The following is a 16,873-nucleotide window of genomic DNA, read 5'->3' on the forward strand; positions in this document are numbered from 1 at the left end:
TAGGAGCCAGAGGAGTCAAGAAACCACAAGAAAATTCACAGAATCAACTAACCTGGGCTCCTAGGGGCTCCCAGAGACTGAACTGACAACCAGGGAGCCTGCATGGGACTGACCTAGGCACTCTACATGTATGTTACAGTTGTGTAGCTGCTCTTCTTGTGTGACTCCTAACAGTGGGAACAGGAGGCTGTCTCTGACTCTTTTACTGGCTTTGGGACCCTACTCCTCATGCTGGGTCTCTTTGCCCAGCCTTAATAACAGGGAGGTGCTGAGTCTTACTGCAACTTGATATGCCATGTTTTGTTGACACTCTTGGGAGACCTGCTGAAATTGGGATGGGAAGTTGGGGAGGGGGGACTGGGAGGGGAGGAGAGGAGGGAGACCAAACTGTAGCTGGAATGTAAAATTAATTAACTAATTAACTTTAGAAAGAGCAGGAAGTGGGAGACCACCACTTGTGTGTGTGTGTGTGTGTGTGTGTGTGTGTGTGTGTGTGTGTGTGTGTGTGTAGAGCTTTTCCTGGGCATGGAGTGTCATCCAGCAGACCCGGGAGCTGCCAATGACCTACTAATCTGATGCAATGTTTGGGAAAGAGTTGCTGAGCACACATGACTCAACAAAATATGACAATTTACATTCCTATCTCTTGGAAAGTTGTACTTATCAGAACCAATAAGAGCTATGTGGTCAGTAAGTGCGCTGAGCTGTATTTATCGTGAGGGGACTGAGAAGGAATTAAAACCCCAAGGATTGTGAAGAGATGAGACGATTTGAGTCACTCTCTGTCTGTCCGGGACTTTCCTTTTCGGTGGCATTCCAACTGCATAGACCTCACCCTGGCAAAGCATAGCATTGCTCAATATTAAAAACATTTGCCTGGAATGTGGGACATGTGAACTCCTTCACCCCCTGCAGCTTTCCAGTGTGGTCCCAGCATGCGGCATCCACTGTAAACACTACTTTCAGGAGAAGGGGTTGGGGGGGACAGTGTCCAAAGGTGACACAAACCACACTGAGAAAGGCAAAAGCACAGAGTGTGGAAACAATACCCGTCCTGGCCTTTGCATAAGACTTACACCACACGCTGATGATTCTAGCAGAGATGGAAAGTGAGCCCACGGGAGTAAACCAGTGCATTCTTCTGTCCTTAGAAAAAAGGAAGAATGTAAATTATTTCCTCCTTCTCTGGGGGTGTGCTTGTCTGTCTGAATAAGAAGAGAAAAAAGGAAAAGAAAAGGAAGGAAGGGAGGGAGGGAGGGAGGGAGGAAGGAAGGAAGGAAGGAAGGAAGGAAGGAAGGAAGGAAGGGAAGGGAAGAAGGAAGGAAACGAAGGAAAGAAAGAAGGGAGGGAGGGAGGGAGGGAGGGAGGGAGGGAAGGAGGAAGGAAGGAAGGAACTACACAATCATTTATTCCCAAAGAACTTTTAGAGTGGAAATATAGGGTCACCACATTCTCCATCCTCTCCTTATCTAGGGCCCCTCCCACTCCATCTGAGTCAGTGTAAGTAGCAAGCCTTGTTAAACCAGTGTGAATGAGAATATAACTCCCTATACTCAAAGGTCTACTTAATCCATGCATCATCTCCCAGAGCTCAGGATCTTTCCAGCAAAGGGCCGATGACCAAGAGAACATTTTGACTAATCATGGCAAGTCACCCTGCGCCCGCCCCCCCATTTCAAAGTCAGAATAGAACTCTGCTAAAACAGTGTGCTAATTGCTTAGGCCAGCTGTCAGAGTTGATACCCTCTTTCACACAGGACAGCAAATAGCCAAAATATTCCCAAATTGTGAATCTCTAATTGCACATCTGGATTTGTGGTTTTTGAGTCATTTAGAAGGGCCTGTAGAAGGGCTATGCAATGAAGATTCCTGGGGAAACCCAAGCACGCATCTTCAGAAGCAGGTGGCCAAGTTCAGGAAGGGCAACAATGTAGACCTGAGGAGCTGGGTAACCTTTATACTAGGAAACTGAGGAAGAGTAGAGGATCATGGGATGAGAGGACAGACTCGTAATCACGCTGACTTTGGCAGATCCCAGCATAGCATTGACTATAGACTGACTATGTGACACAGTCACTGTATTTAAGGGAGCATCAAATCACCAGCAGTCTGTGTCACTTCTGGAGTTCACTTGGTCTCGTCATATATGACCTGTGTAAGTCAAGGTTCCCTCCTGGGACAACTTTTGCCTTTCCCCTTAGATGTCCTATGTTGGGTAGTGCTGATCCTTATCCCTGCTGTCCTGTTTTGCTCATGTTGAAGTGATAAAATATGTTAACAAAAATAACCCAGGGGAGAATGGGGTGATTCCAGGTCAGTTGACCAGTCAGGGCAAAAGGACTTGTAGCAGCCAGTCAAGATCAGGAAGCGAATGAATAAATGTATGTGTGCTTGCTCAGCTCAGCTTCTCCTAAGTCCAAGAGATAGTGCCTCCCACTTTTAGGATGGGTCTTCTTGAGTCAATAAATGCAATCAAGAAACACACACACACACACACATATACCACGCGTGCACACACACACATGCCCACAGGAAGCCCTATGAAGAAAATCACTCATTGAAACTCCCTACCCAGTTGAGTCTAGAATGGGTCAAGCCAACAATCAAAATCCATCATCATACCTACTATGAAATCTTCCTCAGCTATCTCCCATGCTAAAAACCTGTCCTTGCTTAAGGACCACTAACCACCCATTTCTATGTGCACACACAGCTACTCGGAGCATAATTCCTGTCAAACAATATTGCCTGAGATGACTAATCTTGGTTGTCAACTCAATCGTACATGGAATCCACTGAAACACAAGCCGCTGGGCGTACCTGTGGGGGATTTCTCTAGAATGGAGCATTTGAAGCCAGAAGACCCAGCCTAAACCTGGGCCATGCCTTCTGGTGGCAGCCCACATAAAAGGACATGGTGAAAGAAAGCCTTCGTTACTTGCCTGTTTGCTCTCACTCTGGCTGGCCAGTTCATCTATCATGATTCTGAGGCATTAGTCCCTACTTCTTGGAGATATCAACCTAGACTGAAGACCAGCTGACACATCCATCCTCCTGAATGGAGCAGCTACCAGATTCCTGGCCTTTCTGTCTAAAGACATCCATTAGTGGAGTAGCCAGACCATAACCCAGAAGCTACTCCAGAGAGTCCTGACTAGTATATTGCCAGCACCTCTTGACCCATGAGTAGATGAATAAACCATGCAATGATGATGATAATATTGGAAGGTGGATATAATACATGGTTATAATTTTAGTTACTCAGAAGCCTAAGACACAACTGAGAGTTCAAGACTAGCCTGGGATGCCTAGTGAGACCCTCTTCCCCATAAGAAAAAAAGAAAGAAAGAAAGAAAGAAAGAAAGAAAGAAAGAAAGAAAGAAGAAAAGAAAACAATAATACTGACAATTTAGATTCAAATGGAAGTAAGTAGGTGCCGAGTAAATATAAAGAACTGTCTCTCACCCTTTTTCATGTCTGTGTATATGCATAGGGTTTACATGCATGTGCGTATGTAGATTCAGATAAATACAGGCATGTCTGTGTACACATGCATGTTTAGGCCCTAGGCTAATATTGAGATTCTTTCTCCCTCCCTTAAGTCTTTTTTGTTGTTGTTGTTTTGTTTTGTTTTGAGACAAGTTTCTCTGTGTAACTGTCCTGGAACTCACTCTGTAGACCAGACTGGCCTCAAACTAAGAGATCTGTCTGCCTCTGCCTCTGGAGTTCTGGGATTAAAGGCGTGTGCCACCACCACCCAGGGTGAGAGTCTTTCTTGATCACTATCAATCTTATTTATTGGGGCAGGGTCTCTCAGTGGAACCCAGTACTTGCTCATGTCAGCCTTGTGTGTGCTCATAGAGATGTGCTAAAATCTATTCACCCAACTGTCGCATCTTGAAGATAAGAAAATGAAGTTCAGGCTGCAGAGAGGGTTCAGAGCATAAAGTTATTGTCCCACAAGTTCAAAGAACTGAGTTCCAATCCCTGGAACCCAAATAAGAAGTTGAGTGCTGAAACATGTGTCTCAGAGTTACTATGGCAAAATGGTCAACAGAAATTGAAGAATATCTAGAACTCCATGGGACGGGGGCTGGAGAGATGTCTCAGAGGTTAAGAGTGCTGGCTGATCTTCCACAGGTCCTCTGTTCAATTCCCAGCAACCACATGGTGGCTCATGCACCAGTGAGACTGGCATACTCAGCCCAAAGGCAAACAACAGAAAGATCTTTCTTAGACATTGTCCTCTGACTTCTTCATGTGCACCAAGGCAAGTGTGCAATACAGACACACAAGCATCATACAAAGAAAGGAGACAAGAGAAGGAAGGGGTGAGAGGGGAGGCAAAGGAAATCAAACTCAAAGAACGTATTAGGGTACAGGCGAAAGAGCAGAGACCAGAACTCAACGTTCCAGCTCCTCTGCTCAAGCTCTTCTTCTCGTGTCTGTTCTCTACTTGTCCATGGACCACTGTCCCCTGTTTTCTAGCTTCTCCTAGGATCCCAGGATGATGGCATCCTCGCTGAACTGGACTGGCCTCTCTTCTTACTAGGACCAGCGGCTCTTTCCAGATGAGCAGCCGAAGACAAAGGCAGAGTCCAGGTCCGTGCCTCTGCAGTGTGAAGTGGGTGTGACTGGCAGCCCCTCTCTGACATGTCAATGAGGCTTATTCTTGGACTTCCTCATAATCGGTGGTGTGATTTGAATGCTCAGGTTTTTCATCCACCTGCTATCTCAATAATTAGTTCACTCAAGTCCAAAAAAGAAAAAAAAAGAAAGAAAGAAAGAACTAGCAAGCCTAAGATAAAAAAACAACCAGGGGATAGAAGACACGTGTTAGTATGAAAATGCTTGGGGTTTTAGTCAAAGTGGGCCCAGAATGAGTCAGCAGGGAGATGTGGATGACAGAAGAGCAAACTCAGTGCTGGTCACCATGAATGAACTAGTGAATCAAAAATGGGGACAGGTATTGGCCCCCTTGAAGAGGGGCAGAGAAATGTCTTTGCCTCTCCACTTTTTGACTTGTAGAGTCAATGGAGATAATGACAGAGAAGACATATACGAACTACTCAGAGGAGTACCAAGCACACAGCACCCCCAAAACAAAGCCAGTCATCACTCTCCCAAGAAGACTAAGTAGCGAGCGCCATCATTGTACTTGTTTTACAAATAATGAAACTCAGGTGACAATGCTCTCAAGTGGCAAAAGACAGATGGAAGCCAGGTCAGTTTGATTCTGAAGTCCATTTTCATAACCACTAAGTTATACTTCCTCCTCAATAGAATATTTAGAACAAGAAAAGCCCCCATACTCTCCTGACCCCAAGACAAACACTTTTACCTTTCTTAACACTTTCAAATTTTTCTCCCATATATAAATGAAGACTTGCATTCTAATTTATGCCTGCTTTTTACATTCGTCATTCTTTCCTCATCTTCTCTTCAGGCCAGTCCATTACCACAGTCATTCCAGTGCCTTTTGTTCGTATGAACATGGTGTCATCTGTTCAATTTCTTAGCACTGAAGGTCGGAGTGGTTACATTTTCCACACTTATAATTGGTGATGCAGTTAGCATCCTTATTTCTGAATATGTGGCCGCATCTATTATTGGTTAAGGAAATGGAGCACTAGGACTTGCCCTAAACTGGTAGATATTTGAGATTTTAACATCGATTCCATGAAAAAAAAGCACGGAGGTCCACATGTCTTCCTCTCAGGAGAAGTAAGAGGCCAGAGACAGGAGTGCAGTTGTAATGACACCATGACATGAGAGCTGCCCTGAGGTGACCAAGAAGGCATGATGGAATGTGGCTAGATTTTCTCTAAAGGTTCTAAGCAAATAGACTGTAGAGCAATGGGTTTCTGTGGAATAAGTTCAACTGACAAAGAATGGATTGCCCAGCCGCAAGACATGACCAGTTCCTCAACTAAGCTTACTTATGCTAGACATGGTAGGACATGCTTGTCTTTCCGACATTGGGAGGTTGACACAGAAACGTGAGTTCACAGATGCCCAGACTACATATTAAGACCTTCTCTCAAAAACCATAAAAACCAGAACTCAACTCTATGTTATTGTCCCCAGACTCTGCAAGAACCCTAGAGAAAATCAGCTATTTATTCTCATGATTAAAATTGCCTGAACTTAAAGAAAAGAAAGAAATCTAAGGCCTGGGGTTGGCAAGATGGCTCACTGGGTAAAGAGCTTGCTGTACATTCCTGATGATTCCCAGCACCCATGTTAAATATTGAACATGGCAGCATGGGTCTGTAACCCTAAGATTGAGGGGACAGAGACAGAAGTCTCCCTGGAGGTCTCAGGTCAGCCAGTCCTGCCAAATCAATAAGGGGCAGGCTCAAGGAAATGCTTGTTATAAAACATGAGGTGAGAAGTTACCAAAAAAGACACCAGATATCAACCTCTAGCCTTCATACGCACACACACATGCACGCATGCAAGCGTGTGCCCACACACACAATCCGAAGCCCATCTGCATCTTATTTCTTAATTATCAGACTACCATTAAGAGGGGAACAAAAGGAGGAAACCAATTCATAATGTATTTAAACTAATGCAGCTGGTGAGCTCAAGCGTTCAGACCAGAGACCATACAGTCTCGTCCAGTGAATTTGGATTTTTGCAGAAAACAGATCTGACTCTTAAGCAGTCCTTTATTTGTTGGGTGGGTGACCTTGGGCAAATGACTCAAAGTCCCTGTGCCACAGTGTCTCCCCTGTCCCCCAAGGGATGAGAACTGTACTTACTTCTGAGTATGGCGGGGAAGTCTCTGAGTCACATCAGACGATCAGCACAGAGGAAACGCTCCCTAAATCCTAAACGACTTGAACTGATTGGCACGTGTAAAGATCTAAGAGAAGATTTAAGAGCAGTGTGCTGTGTTCATGCTACCCATCTGTGTTTGTTCATTAACAACCCTGAGAGTCTCTGCTTACAGGGACCAAGTGCTGACTGTTATTAGCTCATTCACTCTGCCTGGTTTCGTTGCTGCACCCTGGGCTGGATGCTGTGACTTTAAGGAGTAAGGGACAGAGTAGAAAGGTGAGGCCAGGGATGGGTGAGGCTGGGAGAAGATAGATCCTGAGGCCTGAGAGTCACCAAGGGCAGGGTGCCTTCTGAAGGGGAAAGCGAGTTCCTATAGAAAACACAGTGAAGAGTACTTTACTTTGGTGAACGAGTTCAGCTCATCTTTATCTGGGTTGGTGATCAAGCTGAGCCATATGAGAAGAAAGAAGGTGACTTTGAAAAGAGAAACTGTATAAGCATAAAATTGCTGAAGGGAGAAGCGAAGAGGCCATGGGGGAAAGGCCAGAAGGCTCAACAGTAACCCTTCCACTTGATCAGCCTTGGCGGAAATGAGGACCATGGCGGGATGCTTAACATGGCGGGTGATGTGGATGAAGAAACTGGTTTTATTGTCATTTCTTTATTGTCATTTTTTTCCTGGAAGGTGTTGGTGACCACCACCATCCCCCCCTCCAGAGAAAATGACAATGAATCAAAGAAAGTGACCAGAGCAGCATGTATGGGGTGTGTCATGTAGCAATGTCCTTGGAAGACTTACTGGGTTCTGTGGTGTGTTCCCCGCCTCACCACCGGGATTCTCAACTGCCAAACTGAGAACATTTCTGGTGTCAGATGACATCTCCCTTGGACTTCCACTCGTTTCAATCAGAGAACCGAGGTTTTCTGGGTAAGCAAAAACAGAACTCTTACTAGTTTCCAACCCCAAAGCCGTACTTCCACCGAGCCTCAATCTCCAGTCAATTCAGGAGATGGAGAGAAAGGAGAGTTGGAGGAATTGGGGAAACCAGTTTTTAATAATAATAGGCCATCGTGGTATAATAACAGCTTTGGGTTTACAGAGCACTTCCACAGACATTATCTCATTTCATTCTCACAGTAAATGGGGTGGAAGGGGGAACAGGGCAATTAGCATGATCCCCGCCCTTTCAAATATGAGCAGTTGTGTCTCAGAGAGGTTAAGTGATTTGTTCATATAAAACCGGTGAGTCGCGTAGCTGGGAATGTGTGTTTTTATGACTCTCGGTTTCCTAGCTGCTTCCATTTGAGCTATGGGTGGTGGGGGGGGTTAGGAGCCGTTCTTTATGCTGACTGAGAAGGACAGGATTTATATGCTCATTAACTATGAAGAAGAGTGATATCAAGGCTAAAAGAGGACCTGGAACAGTTGGGGGATGACAAAGGATGATTTCACCTCCTGTCATGGGTAAAAGAGGGCATGGACTGTGCCTCTCAGGCTCAGGGCAGGAAGGAGGTGCAGGCAGAAAGTGCTAGAACCTCTTTGCTTCTAAAGAGATCAAGTTCTGGAGAGGAATGGGATGAGAAGCCTGTCTTGCAATAGTCAGGGGCGGGGTGGGGCGGGGCGGAGGGGAGGAGGCTACTGCAGCCACGAGCCATCCAGCAGAGCTTAAGAGCCCACCCAAGCCAGGAAGCAACGCGCCTGCCAGCTGCATCCAGCAGCATGCTCTGGTGCCTGCTCATGTCACCAAAGAGTTGATGAAGCCTCTGAAGACTGCCAAGGACACAGCAGTAGGATCTCAAAGCACAAACCCGTTTGGTCATGGGCTCTGCCCTTCTCAAGTCTACAGCTGCCCAAGTGCCTAAGACCCGCTACCCTTTTCCAGAGCTGTTGACTTTGGTTTACTGGCTTCTTCCTTCCTCCATCTCAGAGAGCTACAGAAAAGAATCTCAGGCCAGGGATGACCCACAGCAGTCAACCAGAAAGGGAGGGGAAAATGGTTCCCAGAGTTCCTCTGGAAATACACATTAGATGTCTGAAGAGTGAAAATCTAGAATATGATCCTCTATTCAGAGGAACTCTGAGTGCTTTGTACATGCTAAGTGCACCCCCGTATCCTGTGCACAGCCCTAGTGTTAACCTTACTCAAACCTCATGACAACCCTACATATTGCTACCCTATGATAAACTTGTTCAAGGTCACATCATCTGTAAACTGCAGAGCTGAGCTTTCCCTGGAGTCCTGGTGCCTTAGAGCCTGAGTTCTCCCTACTCTCTACAAAGCCTTTTCAGTATGCAGGCTCAAAATAGTTCAACAAGGAGAGAAAAGGAAGGCAGCATGGACCACAGGGTGGAAACTGTGTCTCAAGCCACCATCCTGACTCACCCTTCTTAATAAGCATCAAATGACAGCTGAAGCCTTCTAGAACAGCACAGGAAAGGGGAATCCAGACTGCCAGTGACTGATGGATGAATCAGCATGGTGACTTTCAGGTCAAAGAGGAAGCCATGATGAACAGATGTGAGCAGAGCAGTCCAGGCCATCAGAAAACTCTAGGGCCCAAAGGGGCTGTGCAGTCCTTTTCTGCCTCCATCTCCAACGTTTCTACAAATGTCTCCCTAAGGTGCCAATGCTACAGCCAAGCCTCCTTCTAGACCTTCTGTGTAAGAAGCCCTCCTGGTTCCCTGTCTTTGCTCTCGCTCTGGCCTCTATCAAGAAGGTCCTTGCTCTCCTCTCTGCCTCTCTAACCCTGATAAAGTCCCTCTCCTCCCACTAGGTCTCTTTGACATAGTGTGCTCACTCATGAAATCATCTAACTTCATTTACCCAGCACTCGTGAGGCGCCTGCTGCTCCTGAACACCAAACAAGATGCTGAGACACGGTGACAAGATGTTGCCCTTGTCTTCGCTGCCTGGTAAGAAAGAGAAAATCATTGAAAGAGTATCGTCGGAGTACCCAGAGCTTGCAGAGAGCTTTGGAGTGAGAGATAGCTATCGTGCTGCATTTGGAGATAACCGGGAAGCTTTTCGAAGGAGGCGTCCATCTGCCTGTGTTTTGAAGGATAAAGGAGATGGATGCAACGACATGTGGATTTCACGGAGAACCAGTTTTCACACTCCTGTTCCGTCTGTGCCAACTTAAACCAGTCATCGTACTTCTATGGAGGGGTCTGGTCTGGCCAAATTTCTCTAGCCTGAACTCTGATCTCAACATTGAGTGACCATCTAACAGTTTTTCCTTTTACATCTCCAGGCCTCTGGTTCTTTGTAAGGCAGAGACACTAATAGCACTCTAGGGGCTTCTTGGACAGCGGATTGGAAGTGTTACCTTGCTGAGCACTGGGAAGGTTATGCTCGGCTGCAAGTTAATGCTTCCCTGTGTGGACCTCTCCTGCTCCCACCAGGGAACTGACACAGAGATGAGCTCAGAATATGGACATTGGAGATGCTTCCTCAACTGAGGGGTGCCTGAGCTTTACTTACACACACACACACACACACACACACACACACACACACACACACACACTATGCATATACACACTCACCGCTCACAAACACACATGTGCAGCACACACATACACACATGCATGCACACGCACGCACGCGCGCACACACACACAGAGCTCACAAACACACACATGTACACACACACACACACACACACTATGCGTATACACACTCACCGCTCACAAACACACATGTGCAGCACACACATGCACACACACAGAGCTCACAAACACACACATGTACACACACACACACACACACACATACACACACGCACGCATGCTCACTCACCACTCACAAACACACATGTGCGCACACATGCACACACCGCTCACAAGTACATAATCATTATCCCCTCACCTCAGGAGATAGTCCTTTGTTCCCACCCGAGGCCTGAACTTTGCCCAAATCCCACTCCACCAAGATACACAGAAACACACCCCCATACCCCATCACTCCCTTTCTCACATGAACACATTCCAGGCCCCAGACTTCAGAGAAGGCAAGAATGAAACTTAGTTTCTAACATCTGACTTTGAATAGGTCATTGTATTGAGCCTTAGTTTCCTCAGGTCCAAGAGAGTAGACCTAATGCATGTACATTGCAAGATTACCTTGGGAACTAAGGCAATTCATAAAAGGTGCTTGGCCGAGTCCAGTATACTTCCCCATGTAGGCCCACTATGTGCCAGGCACTTGGTGAATGTTCAATATCTATTAGTTGTCGCTAGTCCTACTATGTCAATCAGTAAGTACCTTGGAAAGTCATTTCACCTATGCTTGCTTCTCTTGTCTTAGAGACAGAGTAGGTATAATAATAGCACTGCCTCGCCAGGTTATTATGACAGGTGAGTGACTTAAATTTTGTAAAGCATGTATAAATCCCTACCATACCTACACCCTACAATGATAGCTATATTTTTATTTTTATTGCTTCTTCTCTGCATTTTATTTGATGTTCTTACTATTTAGAGAAACGTCTGGAAGCTCTCTGACTATTTTGAAGCGTGGTTGTTAGTTCTTAAATGTCCCTCCCATTGAGCAATGAAGTCTGTGTTCCCTGAGTTTGAACATGACCAAGCCATGATGGCTTCAAATAAAGTACAACATAAATCAACATAAATGACATGATTCGACTTTTGAGCCTGCACAGTAAAAGGTCGTCGTCCTTTACTTTGCTTGCTGGAACATTTCCTTTTAAAATCTCAAGAAAACCCAGGCTGGCCTCGAACTCGTGATCCTCCTGCCTCTGCCTCCTTCAGCAAATCCTACCTACGTGCACCACCACAGTAAACCTGAACTGTGGGAGCTCATGGACCAACAGCTGAGGAGCCTGCATGGGACTGAACCAGGCACTCTGCATATGAACGACAGCTTTATAACCTGATCTGTTTGTGGGGCCTCTGGCAGTGGGACCAGCATCTATCCTTAGTGCATGAGCTGGCTTTTTGAAGCCCATTCCATACAGTGGGACGTCTTGCTCAGCCTTGATGTGGTGGGTGCAGCTGAATGTGCAAGGTTTTGTTGACTTCCCCATGAGAGGCCTTACCCTTTCTGGGGAGTGGATGGTGGTGGATTGGAGAGAGGAGAGAGGAAAAGAGGAGGGAGAACTGTGGTTGCTTGTAAATGAATTTAATAAAATAAAATATATAAAAAAACATAAGCCAAAATGTCTCAAGAAAGAACTGAGAATATAACTCCGTAAGAGAGCTTTTTCTCTAGCATATGTGAGGCCTGAAGTCCAGTTTTCAGCATAGCCAATGCCAAATAAAACAAAACAAAAACCCATGAGCAGCCAGGTTGGAAGCGTTATGTCCTGGAAGCTAACATGCTTGAAGGGTGCCCATGCTCTAGTGACTATTTGTAGGCACTTTGTGAGCTGTCTTCAGTCAGCCAGCTCTCAAGTCAGCTTAGCTCCTCCTTCAGGTATCTCTATCCATCGAACTCTTCTGATCCAAGGCCCCCTCATCATGCAGCAGATTCAAGACATCCTTGCTGGGCTTGTTACAAAGCCATGAGCACAGAATCTATGAGCATGGTACCCGTGGCTGCTGAGCTATGATACTACTGCTGATTTATTTTGCAGTGGTTGTCAGCAGAAATTCACCCCTATGATGATACTAGAGCGGGAACTTCACAGAGACCTTAGTGTCTTATGATATATCCAGTTTCCCAACTCACATAAGCTCTTCTTCAGCTCATCTGTAGGAGTCTCAGCCATACCCCTCATCATTTCACCTCTAGCTATTCTACAGGCAGCCCCAGTGGATCCTAACTCTTTAATCTCCATGCAATGAGTTTTCATGTCAGAACATTTTCTCTATTTTACCAAAATAGGTATCAAAGCCAAAACAAAGAAAATTCACGTGAGTTATCCAATGTCACCCAGATGTTTTATGCCTCCTGTTCCAATGGTTTCATCTATGACAGTCTTTAGCGATCACAGGATAAAATATTTCTAACTTCTATATTCTAGACCCAAAATGGAAATACTCTTCATGGAACTAGAAGGTCCAAGATACTTCTAAGAAGCCCTGGACTTCCTTTCTTCAGAGCCAAACACTGAAGAAAATAGAACACACCTATAGCTTTAGGCATCTAAGATGGCTTGTCTGAGGAAGTGACACATACTTTGAGACCAGAATGGCAGGAGGGAGTTGACCATGTAAATAGCAGGGACCTCTCCCTGCTATTTGGCCCAGAATTGGCCCACTGAATAAGATGAAGGAAAACCCTATGGCCAAGCCAATGAGAACAGCAGATGGTGTTTAGCTTTGTGAGATACAGCAAGATGCTTAGACACTGCTCTAACAATGGCAGCCAACACTCTAGAGTCAGAAAAGGTCTAACAGATGATAAAACTAAACTTTCCCCCACTCTTTTTTTGTTTGTTTATTTTTTGAGACAAGATTTCTCTCTGCAACAGCACTGACTGTCCTAGAACTCTCTCTGTAGACCAGACTGGTCTCAAACTAGACAAGGCTTCTCTCTGTAGCAGCACTGACTGTCCTAGAACTAGCTCTGTAGACCAGACTGGTCTCAAACTAGACAAGGCTTCTCTCTGTAGCAGCACTGACTGTCCTAGAACTAGCTCTGTAGACCAGACTGGTCTCAAACTAGACAAGTCTTCTCTCTGTAACAGCACTGACTGTCCTAGAACTCTCTCTGTAGACCAGACTGGTCTCAGACTCACAGAGATATACCTGCTTCTGCCTGCCAAGTGTTGGGATTAAAGACCAGCACCGCCCAGCTCTCTCACATTTTGAAAGTGTCAAGGTCACAATCTAGTTGGGAATAACATGCATATAAACAAATAACCAAGTAGCTGTAATATAAGATGTTAAGAGTTGCCATGGGATACCCCAATGGCTTGTTACCTTAGGAGCACCCAAGATAGAATCAGAGCTTAATGTAAATGGATGGGGGCAAGTTTTCTATGGAGGAGAAGGTGAATCGAAGATGCAGAGAATTGGACTGTTAAGAACAGTGATATCAGAGACAGAATGCTAAGACACAAGGAAGTTAAGCAAACTAGTTAAATAAGGTTGGTGGCTATAAAGCCCAGCCTCAAGACTGTGTCTAACGCCAAAGTCCTATACAAAGTCCTAATAACATAATCAGTTAGAGAAGACCTAACAGAGACCTAAAGTCAAGATTTCGAGTGGCAACATGTGTCACTCTAAAGGGCCTTATTGATTTCCAGACGACTGTCTTTCTACAGTCTGCTTTTGCTGCCTCTATTTCCTGTTGCGGCTTCAAACCACCTCACTAAGGGGGCCTTGTGTTCCTTTGTGGCAACCTGCTAATTACAGACCATTATAAAAGGTAGGAAGCAGATGTGAGCACACAGGCCTATCCGCAGCCCAGCTGGACACCACTTTATATTCTACTTACTCCATCCTCTTGCCTGGGTTTGTACAAAGGCCGTGGGCCAACATCAATTGCACACAGCAGCCTCAGCCCCACCCCTCTCCATTAAATATGGTTCAAGAGTCACCATAGCAAATCTCTTAGGAAGATCATAACGTTAGAAGAATCCGTAAGCCCCATGCCAATTAATCAACCTGTTTCTTTCCTTCTTGAAGACACAGGTTGATTACATTTCCCAGTGTTCCTTACAGTAGGATGTAGACAGATACCCAAGGCTCTGGTTGAAGGAAACTGAAAAGAAATGGCAGACATCACTCCTTGGTCTGGATATTAAAACATGCCTTGGAGGGCAAGAGAGAGAAAGGGGGGGCTGAGTGCAGTGGTTCTCAACCTATGAGTTGAGATCCCTTTGGGATCACATATTATGCATATCAGATGTTTACATTAGGATTCATAGTAGCAAAATTACAGTTATGAAGTAGCAACAAAATAATTTTATGGTTGGGGGTCACCACAGCATGAGAAACTGAATTAAAAAGGGGGCACTGTGGGAGGACGGGATTGTCATGTAAAACAATCTTGTTTCTAATTCAAATAAAAAATGATTTTAAAAAGGGGGGCACAGCATTAGGAAGCTTGAGAACCACTGACTTAGTGGTTAAGAGCACTCGTTGGTCCTCTAGACGACCTGAGTTCAATTCTCAGCACCCATTTTTATTTTTTATTTTTTTGATGCAAACAGCACGAGGCTTTGTTGCAGTTTTTGTTTTTAATGAGCTAACCCCATGTTAGCTCGGGCCTTTCATTCATCCACCATGGCGGATGGCTAAGAAAGATGCCGAGAACTCACCGCATAGAGGTCTTATAGGGCAGTGTAAGGGGAGTGTCTAGGGGTACGCACAGTCTCAGGATTGGTGTGCCTCCAGGCTTGGAGGGCTTGCCCTGTGTTGATTGGTCAACTCTCAGCATGTTGCAGCTCACAGCCATCTGTGACTTCAGTTCCGGGGGACCTGACATCCTCTTCTGCTTCCCAAAGGCAGTGCATACACATGCGTGCACAACACCCGTACACACACAATAAAAATAAATAAATAAAAAGAACACACCTTGGATGGTCTTCTGCATGTTCCTTTTCCTTCCGGAACACAGACACGGTTATCCTGGTGATCTTAGGGCCACACAACACAGATGAGAAGTGTGTACAGGTAACAGTAATTAGGGTCCCCAAAGGTCTACACTGAGCAGACTATGTAGCTCTCTTTCCACTGATGTGGAATTAACTTGCCATAGTCAGATCCTTGTATGTAAAGGCATGTTGCTGACTTTCTCATGGATTTCCATCCCTGGAACAATATGAGCCCACTAAAAAGAGGCATCCGTAGCTCATAGTTTGATCCTTCTTGCTTTATCAGGAGAGAATCTGTCAAGAAGCAGTACCCAGTCTACACTCACTGAACCATCAGTACCAACCGGACTCAGGAACTACTTCTTAGTTTTGTTTCCCAATTTCTTTGTTTTTGTTTTCTATAACCCAGATGGGAAGCAGTGACCATAAACAAGAAGAAGCCTAAGGTTCATCCTTAAAATACCAAGCTGCAAAATACTTTAGTGTGAAGCTCTGAACACTCACTACACACAGGTACTTAGAACCTTTGGGTGTCCCTGAAGTCTTCATGTGGAGGCGAAACTGGGCTTTTTCCTACATAAGAAGAGAGAGATTAAAAAATCCTGGAAGCAAAAGAAAGATCTCCTCTTCTGGACAAATTAAAAGGCACATGATTTTCTCATCCTGCTGGAAAGACAACTGTCAAAAATATGAAGCAATAGATTAGGAAAACACCACAAAAAAATATATAGAATAGTGATACCTACCAAAGAGATAGGGTAGAGAAGAACACTCATTGATGAGGCAAAGGACCTGACTTTCAGCTCTGGTGAGTCCCAGCCTGACTCAGTTTACCGCCTAGAGGAAGTCTGCAGGCATCCACTCAGAGCTCAGGACACAGGCTGTCCTGGAAGATGAAGCCTGGAATGCAGGTAGAACAACATAGAGGGAGCTCACAGAATCAGACCCAGACAGTAGAGATCTCGGATGGACAGAACTGGATGCCTGTGCTACCTGTCTGTCAGCTCAGCCAGAATGAAAACCACCAAGGATGCCAAGCGTTGGTGTGGCTGTCAAAGGACTGGAAATCGGGGAACTACAAACAGTACCCATCTTATCTGTTTCGCCCAGTGACCCAGCCGTTCCTCTGTGAGTGTTTCCTAAGAAGAATGTGAGTGTGTATCCATAAAGATGTGTGCGAGCAGACCAGGGTTCCCACTACACAGCCCCAAAGCCTCCTGCTGACTGTGCATTTCAGATCTGTGATAGTGGCATACACTAAGATTAATTTTCCAACTGTAAGCCATAAGCCTTAAGTGTAGAATGTGTGTCCTTTATTAGAAATCATTCACATTTAAAAGTAATTCTACAAAGTAAATAGAATCAGAATTGAAATCTGATAAAATAAATTCTGAACACGTACTGTTGGCTTAATTTTCGATAAAAGTCGATAATAAGACAGTATCCTAAAAATTGCCATAACCATTTTAAAAAAATCTTTTTCTGCTATTCTGTCAGTGCAGTTCTGTGAGGTTTGTGTCTCTACTGGATCATTATTAAAATCATTATTAAAATAGAAGATAAGTTAATAAGTGGGAAGCAA

At 45.1% G+C, this 16,873-nt stretch overlaps 1 long non-coding RNA gene across 1 annotated transcript in view; it reads right to left on the reverse strand.

The window, feature by feature from the left end:
• LOC113837465 overlaps positions 1-16,873 on the reverse strand; it is a 193,612-nt gene that overhangs the window by 30,142 nt on the left and 146,597 nt on the right. The window contains exons 13-14 of the long non-coding RNA XR_003488041.2: positions 6,768-9,697; positions 1,077-1,146 (exon numbers count right to left, since the gene is read on the reverse strand). This is a non-coding gene — a long non-coding RNA (uncharacterized LOC113837465). The remainder of the gene's footprint in view (positions 1-1,076; positions 1,147-6,767; positions 9,698-16,873) is intronic.

Source organism: Cricetulus griseus, chromosome 10 (genome assembly GCF_003668045.3).
Source record: "Cricetulus griseus strain 17A/GY chromosome 10, alternate assembly CriGri-PICRH-1.0, whole genome shotgun sequence".
In the NCBI taxonomy this organism is placed as follows: Eukaryota; Metazoa; Chordata; class Mammalia; order Rodentia; family Cricetidae; genus Cricetulus; species Cricetulus griseus.